We start from the raw sequence: 14,115 nt of genomic DNA on the forward strand, positions 1-14,115 counted from the left end.
AAGATTTTGAATCTTGAGATTTTAGAGGGGAAAATCCAAATTGAAGTCCACATGCAATTGTACACTTGTTGGAAGGATTTGTATTCCCCATCTCAACTTCATTCTAAATGTATCATGTGTTATTTCATAATTTTACTGCTGTTTTTCCTAGTAATAGAATCTTTAATGAATATAGCATCATGGGAATCAGTTTTTCACAAAATTAAAATATGTAAGATACATTTAAGTTTAAAAATGAGAAATTGTTGACCAAAGAGATATGCAAAATTTCCTGTAGACAATGAGGATAAGGGTCTGCAAGATCATACATGGATTTTAAAATTGTAATATGCATTTATACTTTAGAATATCTTTTACTAGGTATTGGTATTTTTGGATATATTTGTTTTTTTACAACTTTGAATGTTTTGTTAGAGTAACTGAAATATTTTTTTGTATAATTTTCAAGATGAATACCAAGTTTTATGCACAACAAAAATACAGAATACATACCTTTTTAGTATCACTACCAGGACCTGCACAACCTGTGTTTTTATAAATTTCAGTTCCACTGGCTAATTCATCCATTTCTAAACAAAAATTTAAAGATTATATAACTAAATAAACTTAGGAGCTCTTCTATCCAATTTTTATTAAATATAATCAAATTTAAATTTTAAATAACACAATGACATCAATGTCCATTTTGAACTATATTTTTTCTTTCTTCCCTCAGCTCTGGCAAATTAATGTTTTTACAATGATTGGCTTGGCCTCCAATCTTTAGTATTGTCCAAGTTAATTTACTTCCCTGCCATACTGCCATAAAGTAGATAATAATCTTTTAAAGAGGTAATTGTAGTTGTTAATGAATTCTTTTGCTACAATGAGATTAAGATAATTTCTACAAGTGAATATAAGTTATTCCCTGTTGGCAAGACTTACCTCAAACCAGTATGCAGCTATCTCACTGAAAATAAGTTCATTCTCTGCAGCAGCAATAACAGCACTTCCATCTGTTGTTGTGGCAGCTACTGGAACACTGTCGCCAGTTTTGTCAACACCACCCTCTTGTCAACAGAACTGCCTAAAATTGAAAGAAGTTTAGTAAAAACTAAATCAACATAAAGGTCAGTTATATTTCTTTTTAGAAATCTAATTGTTGAGTACTACCCCTGCTTCATGCTAAATAATGATAGTGAAGCTACACTTATATTAAAATTTACTTCAAGTACTACAATTATTTCATCAAATTATGGAAAGTAGTTGTTCTTGTCTTGATGTCTATGAAAAGTATTTTTGTGTTATATTATGATCAGGGTTTATATTTCATGATAAAGATAAAACAAATTAGAAAATATAATAATTATTTGATATATTACTTAAAATACCCTTTTTCGAATTTCATTCTTCTGCTAACCTAAATAGTTACTTTAGGAGCCTAGAAATACATGTACAAAATTTCAGCTCTCTATCTCTACTGGCGACCTAGCGCCAGGCATGTAAAACATCAACAGATAAAGGCAGCACGGTGGTTTTAACAATATCTCAGCGATGAGCAGGTTTTAAGCTCTTCTGCATATTTCAATTTAAACTCATAAGGACAAAGATATTATATCCCAAAAATCTTTTGTCAAAGTCTACTCTACACCTAGCGCCAGTCAGTTTTCTAAAATCATGCATTTTATACCTGTGAAAAAAGAAATCGCCAGCACTAGGTGTACAGTAGATGGTAGACTGACAGCCCTTATTTATCTATTTATTAATTGTACATTTTACTATTTACATCAATGTATTCGCCATTTATCTTCAGTTCAAAAAAATTCACTCTACAATCAACAGCTGCAGTTTTAATCCGGCCGCCAACTTTAAGCCTGCGGAATTACACTGTCCAGTAGGGATTAGAACCTCTCACCCTATGAGATAGACTTTAACAAAAGATTTTTGGGATAGTATATCTTTGTCCTTATGTGTTTAAGTTTAAATATGCAGAACACCTAAATTAATCTTCCAAGACATTCTCTAAGCATTTTAATTTTTTTATGAAATAATTGGATTTCAAAACTGCCCTTTGAAAAGGCCTAAAAATATATTTTTTTGTCACTTTTTTCATTGTTTATAGTTACAACTTATTAAGATATTAGTCTCAGTTTTAAAAAATTGGCGCCTTCAAAAACTGGCAGTTAAACTTCTGTACCCCTACTTGCCCCTCTTTTTGGCCAACAGTAGTTATCTCAAGAAGTAAAAGAAATATCAACACACAGAAAGAAAACTTTTTAACCCTTACAGATCGGGGGGGGGGGGTCATTTTTTTTGTAGGTAAGATAGAGAGTTGTGACTTCGTGACTTTTTAAGTTTAGTAATTATACGTCGGCAAGAGTTGATTTTATTAGGATATCTGGTCTGTGTCGGTCGTGTTGTCCGGTCAAAGTCGGTTGGGTAGCACCAAAATTGAAAAAAAATTCTAAATAATTCTTAATTACTACATTATGACTTTGTATATAAGATAGAAATTTAAATTTTTTTTGTTGAATACTTAGAAATCAATAACCTTTTGAGAAAAGTGGTGTTATGACTGTTTGACCGCACCCTGACCGACTTTATGACCGGCTTTTACTACAGACATATATCATGAATATCGTGGCTTCTATTACAGCTAGAGACCTATAAATTTTTTTGGCAAATCCTTGAACAATAATAGACAGATAAAAATATTAATTGGCGCCGCCAACCGCCGTTTTACCGCCGAAAATGGCGGTTTCTGTTATTTGCCGTTTTTTGGCGATGATCAGAAAAAGTAATTTTTTTGTTATGAAAAATAAAAGTTCGTCCTAAAATTTGGTCATCCTAGCTGCAAAATTGGCCGCTCTACAGCTGTTTTAAAATTTATTGGCTGGCCGCTAAAAAGCGGCTAAGGAGCGGCTAAGGAGCGGCCTGACTGCTATGACTAGAAAATTTTCTCTAAAAATACACATGAACCACCAGAAAAAAAATTTACGTCTTTATCTGTAACAGAAGCCGAGATAGAGGGGGGGGGGTCAATATGACCCCCCCCCCCCCTCCGATCTATTAAGGTGGGAATAGGGGCCCGATCTGTAAGGGTTAAATAAAACTGAACTAGGTAACCATTACACATTTCATTTTGGGACATTCCATCTGGGGGCTTGTGGAGCAAAAGACCCACCAAACAAAAAAATGAGTTCTGAGCTTATTTTTAAAGATATCAACCTGATTTAAAAAAAAAAACTTTGTTAACATAACCAAACTCAGTTACATTTACAGATTACATTTTGAGACTTTTCTACTAGGGGCTATTGGAGCAAAAGACCCCCAAAAACACTAAAAATATGAGTTCTGAGCTTATTTTTAAAGATATCAACCTAATTATTTTAAAGAAAACTTTTTTAATAAAACTAAACTAAGTAACCATTAAACATTTCATTTTGGGACTTTCCTTCTAGGGGATTGTGGAGCAAAAGACCCCCCAAAAACACTTTAAATATGAGTTCTGAGCTTATTTTCAAAGATATAAACCTGATTTTTTTAAAGAAAACTTTTTAAACATAACCAAACTAAGTAACCATATAGGTTGATATCTCATATTTTTGGTGTTTTGGGGGGTTTTTGCTCCACAAGCCCCTAGAAAGAAAGTCACAAAATGAAATGTGTAATGGTTACTTAGTTCAGTTTAATTTAAAAAGTTTTCTTTCTGTGTGTTGATATCTCTTTTACTTCTTGAGATAACTACTGCTAGGTCGCCAGAAAAGATAGAGAGCTGACATTTTGTAAAGAGTTGTAATTAATGGTGAAATGTCAGAATGGATCCTGGTGATCTTTGGAGTTCCACAGGGCTTAGTACTTGGCCCTTTCCTGTTCATTATTTTTATTAATGATCTTGATCAATCATTAGATGAAACCATTTCCATTTTATACACATTTGCAGATGATACAAAGTGTGGAAAGATAATTTGGGAAATATAGATTAACGTAAAAACGTGCATACAAATATACCATAATCACAGAGTATCTGCTCTACAAAAATTTTATATTTGTTTCAGTGGACAGCATTTAAAGAAGGCTTTCTATTTAATTTCTATCTAATCCTAAAAGTAATCCTTAAAAAACGCATTTCTCTTAAAACACCCTGTACGTTATTTTTATCTATAATGCAAAGAAGAACAATGTCTGTCTGTCTGTTTGTTTGTTTGTAATGAAGGATCTCGCTAACCACTGAACCTATCCGGTTTTCCCTAACAGGGTAGCTTCTCATAGGTCCTGGGAAGGTTTATAACTATTTCGGGGGGAGGGTACCGCCACCCTGAAAAGAAAAATCGCCCCTAGAAAAAAATGTAACCCCCCACCAAAAAGAAAAGATAATTAAAAGGCAAAGTCCTTGAAAGCGAAGCTTCTCTATAACTGAAATAATAAATACAAAACAGAATAAATCTACCTAATTCATGAGTACCTAACACTATATCTTCCTTACTATGTTTTCCTTTTTTCATTTTTATAATCATATTTCAAAATGAAAGTTTAAAAATCAGTAAATTATTTACACAAGTAATGCTTGGAAAATATACTCTACTAAAGTAGTAGCTGCGCTCATCATAAAAATGTAATAATTTTATTACTTACCTAAAAAAGAGATAACACCGAGGCCAAGTTATTCCTTGGGAGCAAAGCTTCTCTACAAATAAAATAATAAATTGATGGATTTTAAATTTTAAAACTAATGGATTGCTTTGCAGCTTGACAATTTTTTCTTATAGGATGGAGGGGGGTGTTTGGGTGTTTATTGCTTGCTTTAAGTCAAGCTTGGTTGTTATATTAGGTACAGAACAGCCCTGCAGGGTTAGGATGCCGCAGTGGTTATGCTAAAAGAAAAACTATTCCATAACTGACACCCTTGTTTGAATTTATCAACAAAAAAGTGGTGTTTTTTTGTGCTTTATTAAGCACTTTGGGGGAAACTGCCAAGAATAATATTTCTCGTATTCATTTGAATCCGGTGGATAGGAACCGGTTCTCATGAATACGAAAAAACTATGTCTAGCATCGTATTATATCCAGTTTTCTACGAATATAGAAATGTACAATCATAAGATTAAAACCAGTTTTTTTAGCCGGTGCCTCCGTACATTCTTGTACATTCTATATCCGCGGAAAGCCGTTTATAATACGGTACGAGAAATAACTATTCCAGTATAGCTTCGAAACTAATTAATTTTAGGTGGATGAAAAATCTTTTATAGCATCATATTATATCCAGTTCTCCGCGGAAAGCTGTTTACAATACGATGTGCTAAATAACTATACCTTGTCTGTCTGTACTATTAAAACAATTTTGTATCTCGGCTACAATGAATGATATCATGCCTTTCTTTATAAAGGGTGTGCAAAAATAATTATGTAGATTTTTATAACTCTAATTGCGCGGCTTGTGTTTTAAAAGATAAAAGGTATGTATACCGTTAGAACCGCTTTGAAATCTAAAAAAAAATTCCAGATATTTAAAAATCTACGCAATTGTTTGGCCTCCATTTAGAAAGAAAACGAAAAATGTAGAAGAAATTTAATTGTTTTACCCTATTTAACAAAATATTTTATAAAATTTGTCCACCCGTTATGTCAGAAGCATAATCTATAAATCAAAGTAGCTTGTCCGTCTCTCTGTCCGTCCTCCCCTTAAGATCTTGGTAACCACTATACCGATCGGATTGGTCCTGTGGTGGTTTTAAGCTATTTTCTTGGACGGTGGGACCCCCCACCCCCCAAAAAAAATGTTTTAGGCAGTTAATTTACAATAAATGGCAGCACCAGAAATGCCTAATTTTTTTTTCAACTTTTAGGCCAAAGAGGCTCGGGGCGAATCCGCTAGTTAACTATAAAACAACCATTGCGGTTGGACTGCTTTTTAGCAGGTTCTTAGCTATTTTTATATTTTTAACATTTTTCCCCATATCTTTAATGTTTATGGTCCAATTTTCAAAAATTTTGTAGTTAATAATATACAAAAATAGATTTCCCGTCGTTTTAAGAAAACATTCATAGCGGTCGGACTGCTTGTTAGCAAGTGTTTAGCTATTTTTGTATTTTTACTTATTTAGTATGTAATTTACTTTGATCTTTGGTCTGTCAGTCATCATACAAAATAAATGAGGTTTTGTGTTTTTTTTCCTATAAATCTTTTCTTGATTTTAACAAATAATCTTTAAATCTTCTTGTATGAAATTTCATCCACGATTTTTTTGTGTTTCGCTACTTATGGATGTTGCCATCATTGTTTATAATAATGTTACGTAAAAGTAATATTTACCTTTTAAACCTAAAATATAAATAATTGCTTGTTATTATCACAAGGATGGTAAAGAAACAACTAAACTAAATACCTCCCTTATCTTCAGTTAATAAAAAAAAAAAAAAAAACGTGGCAAATGAGCATACAGCTGAATGGCTGCGGCTGCAATTAAGACAAAAATAAGCAAATTCATTTTTCGCTGTGGCAGAATTAATGGTGACAGCTGCTAGCATCTGCAGATGATAGAGGTTGAGAACAGCTGAAAGAAGCTGTAAGTGACTGATAATTTGGCAACAGTGTCTAATAACAGTTGCGGCTGCCAAGCCTTGGGTTTTATCAACAAATATTACAGGATAAGGATATACATTTTTTCCATCATGTTTTGTTAGGCCGGGCCTTCATTCCCCGCGGAGCTAACAAAACTGGTTTTAATCATACAATTTTTTAATATCCGCGGAAATCTGTCTTTAAAACGATGTGATAAACCCAAGCTTTAATGATGTTTTATGGAAAGAATTTAGAGAGTAGATACACATTAGTTTGAGGAAATTAAGATATGGTTCAACTTTACACATTTATATTTCTGAAGAACTATCTATGTTCCTTATTTAAATGAATTCTATAATGACTAACATGTCCAGAATTATACCGCAGCTATAAAAGTTAACATAGTTTAGTTGCAACATTACAAAGCATTATGGCAATATGTTATTGTTATATGAGAGAGAGAGAGATATTTAGAGAGGACAGAGATGAAGCAAGAGAGAGAAAGAGAATTAAGTAATAAAGAAAAGGAAACAGATAGTATTGAAATTGAGTAAGCTTAGAGAGAAAGAGATAGAGATAGATAGAGAGAGAGAGAGAGAGAGAGAGAGAGATAGAAAGAGAGAGAGTGAGAGAGTGAGAGTGAGAGAGAGAGAATTAAGTAATAAAGAAAAGGAAATAGATAGTATTGAAATTGAGTAAGCTTACAGAGAAAGAGATAGAGAGAGAAAGAGAGAGAGAGAGAGAGAGAGAGAGAGAGAGAGAGAGAAAGAGAGAGAGTGAGAGAGTGAGAGTGAGAGAGAGAGAATTAAGTAATAAAGAAAAGGAAATAGATAGTATTGAAATTGAGTAAGCTTACAGAGAAAGAGATAGAGAGAGAAAGAGAGAGAGAGAGAGAGAAAGAGAGAGAGAAAGAGAGAGAGTGAGAGAGTGAGAGTGAGAGAGAGAGAATTAAGTAATAAAGAAAAGGAAATAGATAGTATTGAAATTGAGTAAGCTTAGAGAGAAAGAGATAGAGAGAGAAAGAGAGAGAGAGAGAGAGAGAGAGAGAGAGAGAGAGAGAGAGAGAGAGAGAGTGAGAGTGAGAGTGAGAGTGAGAGAGAGAGAGAGAGAGAGAGAGAGAGAAAGAGAGAGAGAGAGAGAGAGAGAGAGAGTGAGAGTGAGAGAGAGAGAGAGAGAGAGAGAGAGAGAGAGAGAGTGAGAGATAGATAGCAATAGTCTAATAGTGAAAGAATTAAAGAGAAAGAGAGAGATAGATAGAGAGAGAGAGAGAGAGAGAGAGAGAGAGAGAGAGAGAGAGAGTGAGAGAGAGAGAAAGAGAGAGATAGCAATAGTCTAATAGTGAAAGAGTTAAAACAAGGATGACAACATCCATAAAAGCGAAGCTCTGAAACGATAGGACACACGGACATTAACACTTGTATAGTGTCAGAACTGAATAATCAGAATATAAATGAATAAGAGTCAAAGAAAAATTGTGAGTAAATTTGTTGAAAAACTTCTTGATACAGGATAATGTTTATGGACATACTTACACTTTTAGGACTTGATTATAGAGTTGCTTTGCTTATAATATTGTACTTTGTTGTCCCATGAATCAGTATATCAAAAATCAGAACATTCGGATAATTAGATCACATAAAAAAATTTTGTTAAAAAAGTAAAAAAACAACATGTTTAAAATGGACGTACGGACATTCTGGTAATGATTATAGAGTTGCTACGCTTTCTAAATCATACCTAACTACTACAGGAATCACCATGCAAAGTTTGAAATCGATAGGACAATTCTAACATGCCTTATTAACGAAAAATGCTATCTGTCTCAGACGTACGGACGTACGGACCGACCCTAATTATAGAAAAGCTTCGCTTTTTAAAAGAGAAAGAGAGAGAGAGAGAGCAATAGTCTAATAGTGAAAGAATTTTAAAAAAGAGAAAGAGAGATAGAAAGCGAGAAAAGGGACAGAAAATTGATAGAGAGAGAGAGAGAGAGAGAGAGAGAGAGAGAGAGAGAGAGAGAGAGAGAGAGAGAGAGAGAGAGAGAAGAGAGAGAGAGAGAGAGAGAGAGAGAGAGAGAGAGAGAGAGAGAGAGAGAGAGAGAGAGAGAGAGAGAGAGAGAGAGAGAGAGAGAGAAAAGATAAAAGTATATTATATAAAAACTAGAGAAAAGCTGTGCTATATAAAAAATTACCTTTATTTGCTTAAAAGAAGATAAGACAAAACAGAAATTTAACAAGGACATTTTCCTTCGGATTTGATTCATATCCGCTGGATAAAAACAGTTCTGCACTGTAACTTTCCTCCGGATTTGATTCATATCCGCTGGATAGAAACCTGTTCTGCACTGTAACTTTCCTCTGGAATTTATTCATATCCGCTGGATAGAAACCAGTTCTGAACTGTAACTTTCCTCCGGATTTGATTTATATCCGCTGCATGGATAAAAACCAGTTCTGCAAAGTGATCAAAAACAAAATTGGTCCGCGGCCAACCGACTATGAAACCATATTTATAAAAGCTTGTATGAACAAAATGTATTTATGTGGTGCAATAATTTCGGCAATTTACCACAAAGTGCTGATTTAGCACTGCCCCCTCACCACCACCCCCCCCCCCCCATCCCACGAGACGTCCAATTTTAAAAATACATCACCACCACACCCCTACACAAACCTTTGAAACTTCTCATTTTACACCACTCATAAAAAAAGCTTGTTGACTTTTTCCTATGCCTAACCTCTGCGGGGGACCCTAAAACCCGCGACCGTGGCTTAACACGTATCACATCCGCTTGTCATTGGGTAGGTGATATCTCGGCCCGAGACCACGTCATAACTAAAGATATGAATTATGGTTCCTACTGCTGCTATGTCAGGTGCGCGACACAAATAGTTACAGTAGGGGGAGTGCATTGGCCCATAAACAGGAACAACTCATTACCTAAATAATAGCCTTGGGTGTTATAGTATTGCATCACACGACAAGCGGATGATGCTCTGGATTCCGATCAGTTCAGCGGTTAGCGAGATCCTTCGGTACAAACACACAGACACACAAACAGACAGACATCCTGTTACTTTAGTATAAGGATAATGGGTTCGGCTTATCCAGGGATCTAAATGTATAGGACAATGGCCGATACAATGCTGTACATCACCTCTTATGTAGATTAAAATTGACGGTTGAATTATTTTGACAATTATTTTTTTTTATTTTGATCAGTCGCTTTGTTCATTGATTAAACGTTTGGGGTATGATCATTATGTAAACAAGGATGACAACATCAATAAAAGCGAAGCTCTAAAACAATATGACAGCCAAACATTAACTCTTATAGAACTGATATGCAAAATATAAAAGTTTTGACAAAATCTTTGTTGCAAAACTTCTTGAATACAGAATTATGTTTAAGGACATACTTACATTTTTAAGAGTTGATTCGCTTGTAATATTGTACCTTATTGTAATAGGAATCAGTACTCTAAATATCAGATTAATCAGATGATTATTAGGGCGGGTTGATTTCCAACTTATTTGGAATTTCACATTTTTTTACATTGGTAAGGGTTACTGGGCCTATATAAAACCATGTAAAACTTGAAACAGGGTTTTTAATCCAAAAACAACGGGCGCGCAGGGGGTATAAAAAGTGCCCACCCCCTTATAAGACCAAAAATTGAAATTCCTTCAAACACAGGCATGTTGCATATCAAAATGACCGCAAACGAAAAAAGCTATCCGTTACGTATGGACAGACGTACGTACCGACCCTAATTATAGAAAAGCTTCGCTTTAAAAAAAACAGCCAGTTGTAAAAATTGCGGCGTCCCAAACCAACTTTATCCAAGGATCTTAAGGGATAAGACAATGGACGATACATTGATACACATCCCCAATGATGATAAACTAGAGTATTCCCTTGTGTAGATTAGAATTATTGGTTGAAAAGTTTGGAAAATGTGGTATGTAGACAACATTCCCTCAAAACAGACGTCCAAGCTTATTATTTAGAAGGAAAAAAAATTATCAATAGAAATTGTTTTTCAAGTTCAAGATTTTTTTATTTCGTGGTGAAAGCTGTTTATAGCAGGGATATAAAGGGATAAGACAATGACTGTTAAATTGATGGACATGGTTATGATGATAAACAATTAATGGATGAAACTTAGTAACCAACCAATCAAAACTAATTTAAAGTTGTTGAGCCATCGAATCGGAAAACGTTGAAGACGATCAAAGTCCTTCAACAGATTTTGACGTCATACGATAAAATAACCAATGAGAGGCCAGTATAAACTGTAATTTAAAAAAGGTAATGGTAAAATTTATACTAGCCTCTCATTGGTTATTTTATCGTATTACGTCTTAATATGTTGAGGGACTTTAATCGTCTTCAAAACGTTTTTATAAAACTTTGGGGATAAGTGTAATAAATGTCCCCTTTCTCTCTGGTCCATACAATACAAATAACCAATAATAGGCCAATACTTAGACTAAATTACCAATGGCAGGCCAGTTTACATTTGGATTGACCTATGATAGGATGACGTCATTTTTTATAGGCACTAAAAAAACCTCTGATTTCATGGTAAATTAATAAAACCCAGTTAGACATTTTTTATTTTTTTAGGTTGAGGGGGGGGGGGAGATAAGTTTTGCCACTTTTGCTTACGTGATTATTATCCCAAATAACCTATAGTCTCACATTAATGCCTAGCCTAATAATCATAGAGTAAGCGAAAGTGGCAACCCCTTAGCACCCCCCTTAGTAACATGTTAAAATGTTTAAGATTAATTTTAGAAAGAAGGTGTATTAACTTTTATTTTTATAACTAGCCGGTGCTCACTGCTATTAGTAAGTAGTAGATGTAAAAATTTTCATAGAATTCAGATATGCAATCGGTTTTTTTTGTAGACCTATGGAAAAATTTACATCTACTACTTACTAAAAGCACCGGCTAGCTATAAAAATAAAAGTTAATACACCTTCTTTATAAATATTAAGTAACCTTTTTTATTGTTTTATAAGATGAATTGTCTAAATTAGATTAAGGGATAGTGTGATTAAATATTTTTATGTGTAAATGTTTATTTAAATGTATCTATTTAGTTATTTCCAATTAATTTAGCAAAACACTGATAACAGGGATCTAAAGGGATAAGACAATGTCCGATAAATTGATGTACATCCCCAATAATGATACACAAAGTTAATCCTTTTGTAGTTTAGACACTCAACTTGATGAACCAACTAATAAAAATTCAATAAATGTACCCAAAGTTGTTATGCTAACGAATACGAAAAATTATTATAAAACTTTGGGGACTAGTGTAATAAACAGCTGATTGTCCCCTCCCTCCCAAGATAATACTTTTAGAAGCAAATCTTTTCTACGTTTAGGGTTTCTTTGTCCGTTACAAGTTTCTCAGATCTTTAGGCATATTTACAGTTATCAATCGCATGGCATTATAGACAGGTTTCCGCGGATATCAAATGGAAATTTATTAAAACCAGTTTTGATAGCCCTGAGGGGCTGAAGCCCTGGACTAACAAAACTGGTATTATTTTTAAAGAAATATCCGTGGAAAATTGTCATTATTTAATACGATGTGGTATAAGATTGTTTTCAGTATGGCTGAGAACCGGTTCTTATCCAGCGGATATTAATCGGTTTCAATTCCATATATACTGGAAAGAGGATTACTATGATAATAAGCTACAACTCATTTTTTTCATTTTGACCTCAACATTTACACGACAGAGATGTCTGATTAAACTGATTGTTGAAATGATGATTCCTATATCTTTTTGGCATAGTGTTATAAGTAAACCAAATATATACCATGATAATAAAGTAACAGGATCTGTGTGTGTGTGTGTGTACCGAAGAATCTCGATAACCACTGCACCTATTATCGCACTTTTTTTTGGGAAGTAACAAGCGAAATAAATCTAAAAAAATTTTACAATGTGTTGCCCCCCAATGACAGCTGAAAACCACATGTAGGTTTCGTGATTTTTTCGAATTAATTTCATTGTTGAAGCTGGTTCGTTTGTCCTTCCTTCTTATTTTATAGCTTCGCTTTCATGAATGTTATATAAAATACCGAAAAAATTCCAGATTTGATAATATTTCAAAACTTAAATCAAAGTTTATCACTTAAAAATGTCGTCAGTCTTGATTATTAATAAACAAGGATGACAACAACCATAACAGCAAAACTCTGAAACGGAAGGACAAACGTACATTAAAACTTGTATAGTGTTAGAGCTAAAAATCAGAATATAAATGTATAAAAGTCGAAACAAATTGTAATTAAATTTGTTGAAAAACTACTGAAATACAGAATTCTGTTTAAGGACATACTGACATTTTTAGGACTTGATTATAGAGATGCTTCGCTCAAAATAGTGTACCTTATTGTAATAGGAATCAGTAATCCTAAAATCAGATCAATTGGATGATTTTATCACATAAAAAATTGTTGTTAATTTTTTTTAAATCAAGGTTTAAAATGGACGTACGGACATTCTGGTAAAGAATATAGAGTTGCTACGCTTTCTAAATCGGACCTAACTACTACAGGAATCACCATGCAAAGTTTGAAATCGATAGGACAATTCTAATATGCCTAAATTAATGATAAAAGCTATCCATTATGGACGGATTGACGGACGAATTGACACTGATTATAGAAAAGCTTCGCTTTTAAACTGTTTTTAACCTATTTTTGAATGGGGGGTCAAAAATATACTAGGACACCTATAGAATCAGACTGCAGAGCCCAAATTTGAATTAAGTGCCCAATAAACTTTTTTTGGGGAATTTAAAAATTAATTTTTAGTGTTGCTGTAATCATTTTGACCGAAGCAAAAGCTCTTTTTTTACTTCGGGTAATATTGTGGCTTACAGAACATTTTTATATAATTCACTTTATATTGATACAATAAAAAAACATTACTCTGTTCATTGGAAATAATTTTTTTTCCCAAAACAATTAATTTCATTGAAAAATCTAAGATTTACAATAAAACAAATAATTCTGAAATCTAACCAATAATAAGTCTAGTTTTATATAAATCTTTACAATTCAAAAAAAGAGTGTTTTCACAAAGTGACGTATTTCCAATGTAGTTAAATATTTTTTATTTAATTAAAATGAAAAGAATGAAAACCATACACATAAAAGATACATACTTTTTAAAATTATTTTAAAAGATAAGTTTGAATAATCTTATTTTATAACACATTTGTATATGTGACAAAAATAAATTTGTTGTATTGTATAAACATTTGTTGTCATTTAACCCTTTACAGCCATTTTTTATGTTTTTAAAATAAGTGAGAGAATACAAACATGTTAATGTTAATTCGTTGATATATTATAAAGAATTAACTTTTTAGTGAATTTTTATAGTAAAATCATAAGGCCTAATTTTACTCTATACCAGAATACAATATTTATGAAGCAAAACACTCTAAAAGCTACGAATTTTACCCAAATAAAAAAAGACCTTTTGCTTCGGTCAAAATGATCACGGCAACAGTAAAAATTATTATTTAAAAACC

General features: G+C 33.2%; 1 long non-coding RNA gene across 1 annotated transcript in view; it reads right to left on the bottom strand.

Moving 5' to 3' along the window:
• Positions 1 to 981: 981 nt before the first annotated feature.
• Positions 982 to 14,115, bottom strand: part of LOC145304252 (uncharacterized) — a 58,297-nt gene continuing 45,163 nt past the window's right edge. The window contains exon 3 of the long non-coding RNA XR_013874039.1: positions 982 to 1,066. This is a non-coding gene — a long non-coding RNA (uncharacterized LOC145304252). The remainder of the gene's footprint in view (positions 1,067 to 14,115) is intronic.

The sequence above is a fragment of the Acartia tonsa genome, chromosome 13 (genome assembly GCF_053477335.1).
Source record: "Acartia tonsa isolate MP-2025a chromosome 13, ASM5347733v1, whole genome shotgun sequence".
In the NCBI taxonomy this organism is placed as follows: Eukaryota; Metazoa; Arthropoda; class Copepoda; order Calanoida; family Acartiidae; genus Acartia; species Acartia tonsa.